Source organism: Coffea eugenioides, chromosome 9 (genome assembly GCF_003713205.1).
Source record: "Coffea eugenioides isolate CCC68of chromosome 9, Ceug_1.0, whole genome shotgun sequence".
NCBI classification, from domain to species: Eukaryota; Viridiplantae; Streptophyta; class Magnoliopsida; order Gentianales; family Rubiaceae; genus Coffea; species Coffea eugenioides.
Window position 1 is genome coordinate 34,142,908 of NC_040043.1, and position 16,125 is coordinate 34,159,032.

Genomic DNA, 16,125 nt, shown 5'->3' on the forward strand with positions numbered 1-16,125 from the left:
TGATAAGTGACTAAGTGACTAATTTACGTAATAATTGTATGATATTTTATATTATTTTTAGTCACTTTTGTTATATTATTGGAAGAAAATGAATTATTTTGGCTATAATTGGTGAATAAATGTTTTTAAGTGATTAAATGAGGTTTTTATCACTTTTTACTTGGATTTTGTGTATTTTGACAGTTTTGATGCATTTTCGTATTTCGGCTATAACTTGAGCTACAGTGATCGGATTAAGATGATTCTTGAACCAATTTGAAGATAAGAGATAGATCTACAACTTTGGTGAAGACATCTAAATCCAGTTTGAAGGTTTTCCAGGTCAAAATGCCGAATTACAATAGAAAATTTCTACTGGTCGAAACTGGAACAGGGCAATAAGCAGGTAAGGGTATTTTGGTCATTTATCAGCCTACACAGATCCAAATGAGGTGATTCTTGATGCATTGGAAAGCTAACTAAAAGGGCTACAAGTTTCATGTTTTGGTCAAGAGCTAAATCAGCTTTTATCATCAAGAAAAGTTCAGTGGAAGTTGATGCAAAATCGGAGCAGAGCTGGAAATTGAACCAGAAGTGACCAAATGGTCACTGTATCAATCCGGCCGGAATTTGGCCGGATTTAAGGCCGGATTTCTGGCCGGATTGCGGTCAGAAAAGGCTGCTCTGTACGCGTAAAACTCAATTTCACTCCCACCAACTCACATTGGATGCTAGACATGTGAGAGACATTACCAGCTGTAAGGAGAAAGTGTAAAGCTTCATTCCTTGACCATTTTTCATCATAAAAAAATAGCAAAATTCATTGTAAGAGAGATTGGAGTTCATAGCAGGAAAATAGAGAGTGAGCTACGGGAGAAAGCTTGAAGTTGCAGAAATGTAGCTCTTTCATCTCCCTAGTGTTAGTTTAGCTTAGTATAGAGTAGTGTAGCTTTTCCATTCTTGTTTATTATCTAGATTAGGATGAAGATGAAGGATGAAGAAGGCAAGGAAGAAAGCTCATGTGACAAGGGTTGTATTCCTTCCAAACTCTTTATCTTTTGTACTTGATTCCAAGTTTAGTTAATATACAAGTTCTGGATTTTGTGTTTAATATGTGTATCTAAAGTTTAAGCCTTGGGTTTGGTTGAACTTTCTATAATTGTTAGTGTTTATTATTTGGTTATTTGACTGCTATGATTTGAGCAAGTTATTTAGCACTTTAACTCTTGAAATCATGATTAATCTGGTACCATTAATTGTGATTATCTAAGGTGTTGTTTCTGCAATGAAAATTGAGATTTAACACTAGTTCAAGAAGTGCTAAACATAGGGAGTACACTCACGAAAGTAGAGGTGCACTTATGTGGTTTTTAGTGATTCATTTCATGTAATTTCATTGAAGAAATGAACTTGTAACTAATTTCATAACCATGAAAATAGGTATGGATTAGTTATGAGTATAATTGATTCACTACGAAAGTAGGATTCAAATGCATAAGGAAATTACACCATAATTAGCCTAGATGTAGTATTCAATGATCCAAATATAGCACTTGCATGAGTAGTTAGGGATACCACAACCCAAGGAGCTTTCATTTGTTATTTTGTATAATTTCAATAGGTTTAATTTGTTATAATTCATTGATAGTCTAAATAATAGAGAAGCTTTAGTAGTACCGGTAATTGCAATCTTCCTTGTGGGATCGACCCTTAATACCCTATACTCGCTCACGATTCGTATACTTGCGATAAATCGCGTGTGGGGTATTTAGGAGTTTATAAATGTAAAACTTGATTAGGATGAGCTTAATTGTATATGTATACCCTGCGCACGTCAAGTTTTTTAATACCCTATACTCGCTCACGATTCGTATACTTGCGATAAATCGCGTGTGGGGTATTTAGGAGTTTATAAATGTAAAACTTGATTAGAATGAGGCAAAATTGATATGTATACCCTGCGCACGTCAAGTTTTTGGCGCCGTTGCCGGGGAAGATTTGGCAATATCGGTGTGAAGAGCAACTTTATTAGTTTAGACATATTATTAGTTATACTGTGAATGTTATTTTCTGTGTTTTATATGTGTATGTGTTTTATCACCTATTCTTCTTACTAATTTTGCTTTTGAGGTTGTTTAAAAGCAATTTTAGGTGATGAGAAGGGTAGGTCAATTTGGAGGACAATGCTTGAGAAGTGGAAGAATGGCAATGGATGGTTATCAAGTGCAAAGCTCCTTCAACAGAGGTAACCAAGAATTTACTGAATGTATGTCTTTTGAAGATGGTTTAAGGTGCTTAAAGGCAAAATTTGATGTAATTAAGTTACAAGTTCAAATGGACACCATGATGCATGAAATTGAGCAGAGGAGGAATGTTAATGTTTTTAATTCTTATCATGTGATTTGTGACTTGTGTGGAGGTTATCATGCTACTAATACATGTATGCAAGCACAAAATGTGGATTATTATGATAAATTAGAGCATTACAATCCTTGTTTTGATCAATATAGTGCTAATTGGATCAATTCTCCTGTTTATGGTTGGAATAATCAATGTACTTGTAGTGATAATTCATATTTTTATGATCACCAACCTGAAAGTGTCCAATATGAATCAAAACCATCTTGGGAGTTGGCAATAGAGAAGTTAGCTAATACACCTCTACCTTGGGAGTTAGAAAGTGAACCATTAGCTAATGATTCTAATGCATCTTGGGAGCTAGCTGTAGAAAATTTTTCTAATCAATTTGATTCAGCAATAGAAAAGCTAGCAAATGCAACCTCTGACCGTTTTGATAGGATTGAGGAAAGGTTAGATGAATTAGCTTCTCACTTTGGTGATATACATGAGCAATTGAATGCATTGTGTGAAGTTATTTCTTCTAATAATTTGCAAAATGATCCTAGCATGAATGGTGGAAATGTTGTATGTGAAAATGGATTGCATTTGGATGAAAATGATGAATCTCAATTATATTTCAATGAGCAAATATCCATTTCACATGATAATACCTTTGAAACTAACTTTGAGCCTCAAGAGGTGAGTTTTAATGACTCATTTTTCACCCTTCTTGAGGTGTGCAGTGAAAGTATAGGTTCTAAAGGTATTCCTGCCCAAGATACTCTCATGACATTTCCTTTGGTAAGTTCTCAAGTGGTGCATATTCATGGTAATATCTATGAAACACTTGGGATAGGTAAGTCACTTTCATTTCTCACATCATTAGATCATGTGGCTTTTTCTATTAAGTCACCTTACAATGATCCACCAAGGCCTAAAATGGTGGATTATTCGTTAACTAAACCTCCTTGAAAAAATGAGGTGAAATAGTCAAGCTATTGACTTTAAAGAAGCGCTTATTGGGAGGCAACCCAATGTTTGTTTAAGTTGCTGTTACTTTGGAGTGATTTTATGTTTAAAGTATAAGTTTGAGTAATTTTGTTATTTTTCATTTGTAGGTTTTGGAAAAGTGACCAAATGAGGCAAAAAAGGCGAAATTTGATCAAAGATCTCAATACCTCAAATTCAGTAATTGTGGTTTTTGATGCATTAAAGAGGTTTAGAATGCATGTTTAGATCATTTTACATGTGCGTGAATAGTTTATTTTGACATAGAAATGATCTATGATGCATTTTGGGAAATTGGGGTATCATTTGTAATTATTCAAAAGTTGAATTTCTGCTAAATTTTGCAGCCGAAAATGCGTTTTTCAATGAAACGCGCCACTGAATCGCGTTTTCATAGAATCGCGTTTTCAATTCTGTGCCTATAATGAAGAAAACGCGCCTTAAAAACGCGACAGGAAGTCGCGTTTTCCACAAAGCCGCGTTTTCCAGCCTGTTCAGAAACCAAAAACGCGCATTCAAATACGCGACTTAAAGTCGCGTTTTCTCACGTAGTCGCGTTTTCAATGCTGCAAATTTGGTGAAGAAACGCGACTTCACAAAACGCACCTTGAGGCGCGTTTTCTTGAGCCGCGTTTTCTGAGCACAATGATCTGACCTCGGATCCTTTCAAAAACGACCTCGGATCCTTTTTAAAAAACGAAGGCTTGGATCACTTTTCAACTCCACTTTTCTTCATGTTGGCTTGTTTTTAGTAAGTTTTAGTTCTTCGATTAATGTTTTTGTGTGTTTTGTAGGTGGCAATGGCAAGAGTTCATGCAAATGATCTCAATTGCAAGGGTGTTTATATTAAGGCAAAAAGGGAGTTTCATCATGTCAATTGCTGCATTTCATGCATTTAAAGTGTTTCATGTTTAAGTTATATTCATGCATGATCATGTTAAATTTGAATTTTATTCAAAGAACATGAAGTAGGTTGAATGTGGAAGGTTGGCCAAGCAAATTTGGAGGAAAAACTGCAGAAAACAGCTTTTTCTGCAGCAAATCCGGCCATAAATCCGGCCAAATGTTGGCCGGATTGAAGGCCGGATAGTCAGGGGAGAAAAGAAAATTTTTTCGGAGCTACTGCCTAATATCCGGCCGAAAATCCGGCCTGAAATCCGGCCAAAAACTGGCCGGATTGTAAAAAAAAAAAAAAAAAAAAAAAAAAAATCCACTGTAGCAAATCCGGCCAACAATCCGGCCGTAAATCCGGCCATAAAGTGGCCGGATATGCAACAGTAAAAAAAAAAAAAAAATTTCTGCCCAGAATCCTCCAACAATCCCTCCACGAATCCCTCCAATTTCTGGCCGGATTGTGAACAGTAACCAGCATAAGATGAATCCGTTTCACGGATTCCTCACAATTTTTCTCCCTTCTTCTTCAACCTACACACACACTCACACCTCAAACACACACCACTCACTAAAACACCACTTTTCACCATTTAATCTTCAAATAACCTTCACCAAATCACTTTCTCCCATCTTTTAGAGTGAATTTCATAGTACATATTCTTTCAAAAACAACTCTAAAGTGGATTCAACCTTACCAATAGTTAGGGTTGTACTTTCTTGAATCACTCAATTGAGGTCATATTGGAGTAAGTTTCTTGGGGGTTTTCACATCATATTCATCTCTAAACATCACCAAACCACCTTGAGGTAACAATTCTTCACCTAACTTTGTTATTTGAATTTTGCCATGAATGAATATTTTCTATTTTTAGGCAATTTTTAATATGTGAAGTTAGGTGCATTTATTTCAGCTTATTGATGCTATTGGTGATTGTTAGTGATAAATATATTTTGTGATTTGCATTTATTGTATTTATTTGGTGAATTCTTGCTAGTTTTATGCTTAATTTGGCTTGGTAACGAAGTTGCATATTAAGTAGCCAAATGTAGCATTTTAATTAGCTTAGTGGGAGTTTTTGATATTCATGTGAGTAATTTAGATTATCTAATGAATGAAAAGGTGCTTGATTGAATGATTTTGTGAATTCTTAGGTAATTCTAAAAGAAGAGGTGAATTGAAGATGACCTTAATTGATGAAATTCATAAATGCACTTACAATTTTTGTGGTTCAATAGTTTTTAGTATTTCATGAATTCTCACGAAGGTCATTTATATTTTGGTTCGGTGTGTTTGCCTCCATTTTGAGATTACTTTTGTACTTGCGGGGATTTGATCATTGATGACAAAATGTATAAATGGAACTTATTTTGTTCATGATTGTGGATTTTTTGTGTGAAATTAGCTTCCCTTTGTTTTGGATACTAATGCATATATTTGATTAGCAAAGATTAGCTCATTTCATGTTTTTATCCCTTGAACATTGTATGGTTCCACATGCTTGATCATTTTTCCTTTTTCCTTGACTTGCATGTTTTCTTTTTGTTGATTGCAACATTTTATTTTTAAGAAATTTATTTGTTTTGATTTTGTCTTTTTCAGGGTGCAATAAGTGAACTCTCCATTCTTTCTCAAATACGGTTGGAAATTCATCACTTGGACATAGATTCGGATTGCGCAAGTTCAATTGAGCAGTATTTTCTTTTACTCCTTATTTATTTTCCTTTTCTCACATTGAGGACAATGTGAAGTTTAAGTGTGGGGGAGGAAAGTATTGAACTTGCATTTACTTGCTAGGTGATGATATTTTGTGGATTTAAATGCTTAGAAATGTTGGAATTGTGTTTGAATTATTTGCCATGTGGATAATTTGATTGAAATTGGGTTTGTTGGCAGGGAGTTTTCTTCCATTTATATGGGGAAACTCCGTCAAAATTTTTCTAACATCTTGTCCAATATTTCACTATGGCCCAAAAGTTCTTCAATTTTTTCATTTTTATTTCAAAAAGGGCCAAAGTATTCCAACCTTAAGTGTTTAATTCTTCCAATTGTTGAAACTTTATATGTATTTTGGAAAGTTTAGTCCTCATTTAACTTGAAAATGGTTATTATGCAATTAGGATTTTTACATTTTAGAAAGTATATTTGGTAAAGTGAGGAAAATTATGCCTATAATTTTATATGTTTAATGAAATTTCTTCTCTTTACTTAATTTTATAAGTAAGTGATTGATATAGTTGATAAAAGGTTATACTCCTCCTTTGATTGTTCTTATATATTTTCTAAGAGGGAATATCTATTTATTGTCCTTTATTTTTGAAGAAAAAAAGTAGAAAAGAAAAAAAGAAAAGTAAAAAAAAAAAAGAGAAAAGAAAAGAAAGTAAATAAAAATTGTTCTACTCCAATGATTCTCGTACCAAGTAACCGGGGGTTGGTATCTACAAATGTCGACATTCGCGTAAAAAGGTACTTGAATTAAGAGTATGCATAGCAACTTGAATAAGTGAAATGTTGAGTAACCGGGGATCTTCACCTAAAAGTGTCGATTTTCGCGTAAAAAGACATTCTCACTATTTAAGTAAAACCAGTATGAATAAATCCCTCTTAGTTGTAAAATTTTGAGAAAAAGATGATTATAGGAGGAGGAAGGCTATAAATCGACTATGTGATTTGCTTATTTGTGAAATTAGGTTAGGGTAAGAGATTACGTTTAACTTGTTGAATTAAGGTATACTTATCTTTCCTTTACTTGATATTATGAGTATTTAGTGTAAATTGAATAATTGCATAATGATTATTTTCCAAGTCTTGAGGAATTAAATTGGACAAAGTGCATATATTGTTTCACCTCTTGAATCATTGCATTTGATTATGTGTGAATTGCTTGAGGACAAGCAATGATTTAAGTGTGGGGGAGTTTGATAAGTGACTAATTTACGTAATAATTGTATGATATTTTATATTATTTTTAGTCACTTTTGTTATATTATTGGAAGAAAATGAATTATTTTGGCTATAATTGGTGAATAAATGTTTTTAAGTGATTAAATGAGGTTTTTATCACTTTTTACTTGGATTTTGTGTATTTTGACAGTTTTGATGCATTTTCGTATTTCGGCTATAACTTGAGCTACAGTGATCGGATTAAGATGATTCTTGAACCAATTTGAAGATAAGAGATAGATCTACAACTTTGGTGAAGACATCTAAATCCAGTTTGAAGGTTTTCCAGGTCAAAATGCCGAATTACAATAGAAAATTTCTACTGGTCGAAACTGGAACAGGGCAATAAGCAGGTAAGGGTATTTTGGTCATTTCTCAGCCTACACAGATCCAAATGAGGTGATTCTTGATGCATTGGAAAGCTAACTAAAAGGGCTACAAGTTTCATGTTTTGGTCAAGAGCTAAATCAGCTTTTATCATCAAGAAAAGTTCAGTGGAAGTTGATGCAAAATCGGAGCAGAGCTGGAAATTGAACCAGAAGTGACCAAATGGTCACTGTATCAATCCGGCCGGAATTTGGCCGGATTTAAGGCCGGATTTCTGGCCGGATTGCGGTCAGAAAAGGCTGCTCTGTACGCGTAAAACTCAATTTCACTCCCACCAACTCACATTGGATGCTAGACATGTGAGAGACATTACCAGCTGTAAGGAGAAAGTGTAAAGCTTCATTCCTTGACCATTTTCATCATAAAAAAATAGCCAAATTCAAAAGAAGGAGAGATTGGAGTTCATAGCAGGAAAAATAGAGAGTGAGCTACGGGAGAGAGCTTGAAGTTGCAGAAATGTAGCTCTTTCATCTCCCTAGTGTTAGTTTAGCTTAGTATAGAGTAGTGTAGCTTTTCCATTCTTGTTTATTATCTAGATTAGGATGAAGATGAAGGATGAAGAAGGCAAGGAAGAAAGCTCATGTGACAAGGGTTGTATTCCTTCCAAACTCTTTATCTTTTGTACTTGATTCCAAGTTTAGTTAATATACAAGTTCTGGATTTTGTGTTTAATATGTGTATCTAAAGTTTAAGCCTTGGGTTTGGTTGAACTTTCTATAATTGTTAGTGTTTATTATTTGGTTATTTGACTGCTATGATTTGAGCAAGTTATTTAGCACTTTAACTCTTGAAATCATGATTAATCTGGTACCATTAATTGTGATTATCTAAGGTGTTGTTTCTGCAATGAAAATTGAGATTTAACACTAGTTCAAGAAGTGCTAAACATAGGGAGTACACTCACGAAAGTAGAGGTGCACTTATGTGGTTTTTAGTGATTCATTTCATGTAATTTCATTGAAGAAATGAACTTGTAGCTAATTTCATAACCATGAAAATAGGTATGGATTAGTTATGAGTATAATTGATTCACTACGAAAGTAGGATTCAAATGCATAAGGAAATTACACCATAATTAGCCTAGATGTAGTATTCAATGATCCAAATATAGCACTTGCATGAGTAGTTAGGGATACCACAACCCAAGGAGCTTTCATTTGTTATTTTGTATAATTTCAGTAGGTTTAATTTGTTATAATTCATTGATAGTCTAAATAATAGAGAAGCTTTAGTAGTACCGGTAATTGCAATCTTCCTTGTGGGATCGACCCTTAATACCCTATACTCGCTCACGATTCGTATACTTGCGATAAATCAATCTTCCTTGCGACCCTGCTCACGGGGATAAATTTATTTAGGAGTTTATAAATGTAAAACTTGATTAGAATGAGGCAAAATTGATATGTATACCCTGCGCACGTCAAGTCCCATGATTCTAAATTTCCAGTTTCGGGTCAGTCCCGTTTTAAATTTCTGTTCGGGTCAGTCCCGTTTAAATTCTGTTCGGGTCAGTCCCGTTTAAATTTCTGTTCGGGTCAGTCCCGTTTAAATTCTGTTCGGGTCAGTCCCGTTTAAATTCCTGTTCGGGTCAGTCCCGTTTTAAATTCTGTTCGGGTCAGTCCCGCTTAAATTTCTGTTCGGGTCAGTCCCGTTTAAATTTCTGTTCGGGTCAGTCCCGTCTAAATTCCTGTTCGGGTCAATCCCGTTTAAATTTCTGTCTCGGGTCAGTCCCGATTTTAAAATTTCCTGTCAGGGGTCAGTCCCCATCGTTTGAGTAATTCGCAGCCGAATAACGCAGGTAAGTATTTGGTGTCTACTTCTTTGTCTCAAGTTTTTCCAAAACTCAGACAAAGAGGGGCAAACTGTAGACACCAAAATTTTAGTGTAATTTCTTTTACTATTTATTTTTTTTTACTTTTTATTTTGTCATGTCAGTTTTTATTTTTATGTTATTATTTTATTTTATTTTATTTTTGGAGTTTTAGCATAGAATTTCTCGAAAAGAAAAGAAAAGGAAAGAAAAAGCATTCAAAAACAGGTCTAATGTTTTCCTGAAAAATGAAAAAAAAGTGAGAAAAGATGGAAAGTGAAAAAACGAAAAAGATTGAAAAATGGCAACTTTGTTGTTTCTAGTTTGTATATTTTGATGTGATATTACTTAAGTTATTGTTTTTTATTATTATTTAGCTTTATTATAAATCTTGTTTAATTAATATTCAAAAAAAAAAAATGTGTCGCGGCATGCACGCTGCAATTTTTTGCAGCGTGCAAAGGACAGCCACGGATGCCCTTTGGAAGGCTGGATGTGAAGGCAAGGGTAAGCCCTTCATCCTCACCATTCGGGTGAGGGTTTTGGGGGCTACTGGTTCCATATAAAAGCAAAAAAAAAAAGAAAGCAGCGGCGGCGGGGAGGAGTTTTGGAGAAAAGGGTTTCAGGGAAAAGCAGAACAGAAAAGAGGGAAAAAGCGAAGGAGTTGGGCGAGAGAAAAAGACAGAAGGGGACGGCCGAGAGTAGAATCAAGAGAGTGGCTAGGTTTTGGGGAGTGAGCAAGGGGGATGACGGCTTGGGGGGTTGCATTAGAGAGAGCAAAACGAAAAGGAAAGGAAAGTGACAGGAGTTAGCCAAAGAGAGATAGCGGCGGAAGCATTGGACAGAAACTGAAACGGATAGGAGGAAGGTGAGGAAGCTACGGGTTGAGAGGAAGAGAAACCCATCGAAGGAAACCGTAGAGAGATCAAGCCTAAAGCTCGGAGCTTCAAGGCCCTCTGTCAAAGTTTGCAACCTGGGTTCGGCTAATCCGAGTATACCCACGGTGATTTAACTCCAAAAGCAGCAAAAGAGGTAGCTTCAACCTTGCTCTCGTCTATTTCTTCTAAAAAACTGGAGCGTGGTTTTCTTGCCTAGTATTTGAGGTCACTAGAATCCATTGTTTTTCGTCTGGTCTGAACTTATAAGATAGATCATAAATCCAGTAGCTGTATTCTGAATTCGTTTGATTGGAAATTCATGAGCTAAAAAAGAAAACATCAGTTTTGCGTTTTTCTTTCCTTCATAGAAATGGAATGGGTGTCATCTGTGATTTCTGCTGGTTTCAAAGATTTGATTTTGATGGCTTGGGTAAAAGAGTTACAAAGATGGTTAGGTGTTGAAGGTTGTATAATGATATTCATGGCTGTCTGTTATGCCGAGTCCTGCTTTGCCGTTTTACTTCCTATAAGCAGACAGATAATTTTCTTTCCCTTTCTATGGTTACTCACGGCTGTGCTTACTCTAGTCTTTCATGGGTTTCATAGTAAGATTAACAAAGATTTGGGTTTGGTTTTCTGAAGCTGCGGCTGAGAATGTAGAAAACGCTTTCGATGTTTTGTATGATAAACATGGACAGGATTTGGCCTCTCGCAAGTTACGCATGCCGCTGCCTTTTGTTGAGCTGGATCTATTTTCCTTTCTTCTGTTTGTTCTTGAGCTCTAGTAGTTATTTTGCTGTTGTCTTGTTTCGGCAGTAAAAGGTTAAGTTTTGCTAGTTGAGGGTTCATTTGCATGTTGTATGTGGTTAACGAAAAAAAAGCTGCTGCATTTTCATTGCTGTCTTCCTCTCTGCTCACTGAGTTTTTTGCGTATAAATTGCATGCTTAATCTTGTTTGAATGGAAGAAATGGAATGATTTGGCGTTGGGTTTGCACGCTTAGGGGCTGAAATGCTTGAATCATGTTCAAATGCTTAATGAAAAAGTAAATTCCAGGGTGCTAAGCCACTGTCACACGAACATCTTGTCCAGAATTTTTACATGTTGTTTTTTATGTTCCTTGTTCGTTTGGATGTGCAGCCATGTTTGTTTGGAATAACTTCAAAGCTGGTTTTCATGTCTTGATAAGTTGCTAAAAATTGCAGAAGCCTGCGCATAAAATCTGCTGCAACGAGCTCAAAGCTTTTGGTCATGTTGCAGCAGCATGCGCAAATACCCTTTCTTTTCTTAGATGGCCGAAGCTTTGGCTTTGTGTCAAGCACTTGATTTGGGTTTGTAACTTGACCGAAGTGTCCTCTGTGTGATTGGGAACTTGATGTCAAAGGTCATCAGTAATTTCTGGTTGGATAAAATCTGGTTTGCATGATGAAAAGAAATGCCGTGGCTGGAATCTGCTGAATGCATGAGCTTCTTTGTGTCTTTGCATCAGTTTTCTTCTATATTTGGGTTTGTTTGAATTTTGAAATCGTGTGTTACAATGCTTAGATTAGCTTTGAATGTTTGGTTGAAAGATTTTTGATCAAAATTAGTGTTGAGGTTGATATCCTTGCAAGAAAAAGGATTTGCAGCAAGCTTTGAAACAAAATGGAAGCATGTTTCATTCTTGTAGTTGCAGAAGTTTAATACTTCCGTAAGCTTTTGCATGGGTTTTGCATGGAAAAATCTTTCCAAAATTGCATTCCAACCCCCCAAGTTCCCCTTTGTTTCACTATGACCCAACCAATTGAATAATTTCCTCAATTTGGTCCTTGACAATTTTAATTCTACAACTTCATTGCTTGTTTGTTTTAATTAATTACTATGCTTTGTTTCAATTGCATTTAATTCATGACTTTAGGGGCTTTATGACCAAGTGAGCTTGAGTTTGCCTATTTTCTTTAATTTTCCCAAGTAAATTGGTACCTTGACCATTTCTTTTATTTTGGAGGATAAATAAGTGATTTCACTCCGTTAAGGCGTCAATTCAAGGGAGGTACACTCTATCCCTCATTTGCACTTCATTTGACCCTACGTGCTCCTACATGCTTTGTTTCAATTGCATTTAATTCATGACTTTAGGGGCTTTATGACCAAGTGAGCTTGAGTTTGCCTATTTTCTTTAATTTTCCCAAGTAAATTGGTACCTTGACCATTTCTTTTATTTTGGAGGATAAATAAGTGATTTCACTCCGTTAAGGCGTCAATTCAAGGGAGGTACACTCTATCCCTCATTTGCACTTCATTTGACCCTACGTGCTCCTACGTGTTATGTGAATATGCATGTCTACGTCGCTTTCTTTGCCTTTCCTTAATTCCTTTCAATTATTTCATTTATTTTTGATTTTGTTTAAGTTATACATTATGGGGTATGTGTACACCTCTTGGCTTGTAATAGATAGGGCTTGGCGAGCAATTTGGTCCACTTTCCCCTTCCCCTTTTGTTTTAGTTAGCAAATGTAGTAGATTCATTAGCTTGGTTGCATGCCTATGTGTTATGTGTTAAGTGCTTTATTAGGCTTTTGCATCTAGTCGAGCATGCTAAGTGTTACGTGTTACGTGTTTATGAGTGTTTGGCATGTCTAATTGCTTTCCATGGCCATGAACGAATATGATGGATGAATGCACGTCACCACACTAGTCCAACGCTAGTAGTGGCCCCTTTTCCCGTCACAGCACTAGTCCAACGCTAGTTGTGGTTCTTTGTTTCGTTTCCACTAGTCCAATGCTAGTAGGAATTCATAGAAAGGGCTAGTCCAACGCTAGACCCAATAGGCCGTCCCTTTTGGTTAGTGCATACTTGCATGCTCACTACATTTCATGCATTTTTTTTAGTTTTTATCATTTGGCAGGCTCCTCCACCCTTTCCCCTTCATTTTAGACTTTTGCATTTTCATGCTAGTTATAGGGTACATTTGCTTGAGGGTCCCCTTTCGATGAGGGAAACGAGCGAGTGTGGCTACTCAATAGCCTTAGCACGCTAGTTCTCCCTTCCAATCAAAGGGAAAATCAAAGTCGAAAAGTTAGGAGTCATTCCCGTACCCGACTTGATGCATTCCCCTAAGTTCATGCATTCTCATTCTGATTTCATTTTTCTCACTCTTTTATTCACACTTTCTCACTACTTATATTTTTGCAATCCACATGCTATGTTCACACACTTTTCCTATCACTTATTTATTGAACTTATATGTATCTACTATCCTATTTTCATTCATTTGCACACAAAAACACCTTTATTTTCTCGCACTTGCACACTTGCACTTAAGTCCTCACTTGCATCAATCACGACTTCCTCGAGAGCTTTCCTTATTGGCCACCACAATTCATGTGGTTGGGACCTAAAAGCCTCATGAGAAACATTTTAGATTTAGGATTGCATTTTTCTTTCCTTTTCGCATCCATTACTCATATCCAACATGCGATACATACCTTGGGTAGAAAAATTAGGAAAAGTGGGGCTAAGTCATGCAACTAGCTTTGGCTAGGGTGAGGGAGTGCCTTAGGCTTTGCCTTTGCCTTCTCCCTTATCAAATGTGACCCCCGATCCCTTTCTTTGGTTACGTAGATCTAAAAGTTCTAAAAAGGGTTAGTTTATTTCACTTTCCAAAAAAAAAAAAGCACTCTTTGGGTGACTTGGTACACCCTAACTCTATACCAAGTGGCGACTCCATTTTTCTATTAAAAACCCTTTTTGAACTTCGTTTGGCCAAATCGTCGCATTCTCAAGTCCCATGGCCTTTTATTGTCATTTCCACACACTACTCACACTCACACACACACACTCACCACACACACATCAAAAAGTGGGGCGCGACAGTATACATATGCTCACTGAAGTCTTAACTGTTATATAACAGGATTGAGACTAATGAAGTTTAGAGGGATATGAAGCTCGTTCCTTGTAAGATTGTGAACAAGGATGGAAAACCTTATATCTAGGTGAAAATTAAGGATAGTAAGGTTAAAGTCTTCAGTCTTGAGGAAATTAGTGTAATGGTTTTAACTAAGATGAAAGAAGCAGCTGAAGCTTTCCTTGCAAAGAAAATTAAGGATGCTGTGGTAACTGTTCCCGGTATAGTTCAATTTCTAGAGTTACTCGTTGAATCATATTTTACTTCAATGATGCCCAGAGGCAGGCAACAAAGAATGCAGGTATTATTGCTGGGCTGAATGTTGCTAGGACTATCAATGAACCCAGAGCAGCAGCAGTTGCCTGTCTAACTACGAATTAAAAAGTTTATCTAACTACACTAATTAACTGTTGATTTTGCAAAATATTGAACAATGATTAAAGCAACCAATTTCTTGTATAAGTTTTATTAGTTACATTTCTTATAAAAAGCTTTCATATGGTTCTAATTGCTCTGTTTTATTGTAGGCAAAGGCTTTCATCAAAGGATTATAGAATATTTCATCAAGTTGATTAACAAGAAACATGGAAAGAACATCAGCAACCACAATAGACCACTTGGAAAACTGAGGGAAGCTGAACGTGCCAAAAGAGCTTTAAGCAGCCAGCAGCAAGTTAGGACTCATGCTTGATTTGACGAGTTGAACAATGACCTCTTTAGCAAAAAAATGGGACTTGTCAAGAAGGCTATGGGGGATGCTGGTTTGGAGAACCACCAGATGCATGAAATTGTTCCTGTTAGTGGGGCTACCAGGATCCCAAAAGTCCAATAACTTCTCAAGGACTACTTTGATGGAAAGGAACCCAACAAGAGTGTAAAACCAGATGAAGCAGTGGCTTATGGGGGTGGTGTTCAAGGAGGTATTCTAAGCCGGAAAGGTGGTGATGAAAACAAAGGTACTTTTTAAAATTTTTAATGGACATGTAAAACTTGATATTTTGCAAACTTAAGATGCAACTTGATTGTCTCAAGAAAGTTGAAATTGTTGGTATTGAAACTGTTGCTGTGGTAATGACCAAGTGATTGGTACTTGTGAATTTATTTTGCTGCTTCATAATTTATGAATTCATTCCTTGTGAACCCAGAACAAAAAAAAAATTTGCATGTGACCAAGTTGTAGCAATATCTTGCTACTTCCATTAACTGTTACTGCAGTAATGACCAAGTGATTGGTACTTGTGAATTTATTTCATTGTCATCTGAGTTGTTGTTACATGTTAATGGAATGAATTTGAACGTCAAATGAGCCTCTTTCTTTTGAATCATCTATACTAAATTACTGCTGTATATGTAAATATCATGCTTTCCTTTTTCTTGTGAATCATCATTATTGCATTGGCTGTATCCTTTGTATTAGTACATGACTACTCTTTGAACTAATATATTTTTGACTAATACTCCTTTTCACTCCCAGCCCAAGTTCACGATACACACCACATCACTCTTTTCATCATCTAAAATATTAAAAATATTACAATAACAAATACAACCTTACTAACAGGTCTAAAGTTCCCACGCCTTGCGTGGGAAGCAATCACCTAGTTTTAATATATAAACAACCAAAAGCATAAACAGTAAACAATAATTACTGTGGGAGTCCAATTTAATTGTTCAATAAGTTGAGCTATTTAAAGAAGAAGAAAGAAAATTTTAAAAAACTGTTTTAGAGAGCTCTTTAGTTGAGCTTATGCAGTGTTGTATTTGTATAGATTGGACTGTGATTTCTAACTTCTTGCTGGTGTTGTAATATGTGGGCCCAAATTATATGAGGTTCTTAATGAATTGTAATTTTTGTCTTAATAATCTAAGTCTCATTACTTGTTCTTTATTATTGTACTCCTTCCCTTACCTACTTCTTTTACTCTTTTATGACAGATAAATGCTATTCATACTAGCTTTTGGAAGATATCTATGGTTATGGTTGAAGAATGTTGAAGAC

The 16,125-nt window shown here is 35.9% G+C and overlaps 1 pseudogene; it reads left to right on the plus strand.

Moving 5' to 3' along the window:
• The window catches only part of LOC113782467, a 65,576-nt pseudogene extending 50,221 nt beyond the window's left edge, over positions 1-15,355 (plus strand).
• Positions 15,356-16,125: the final 770 nt, after the last annotated feature.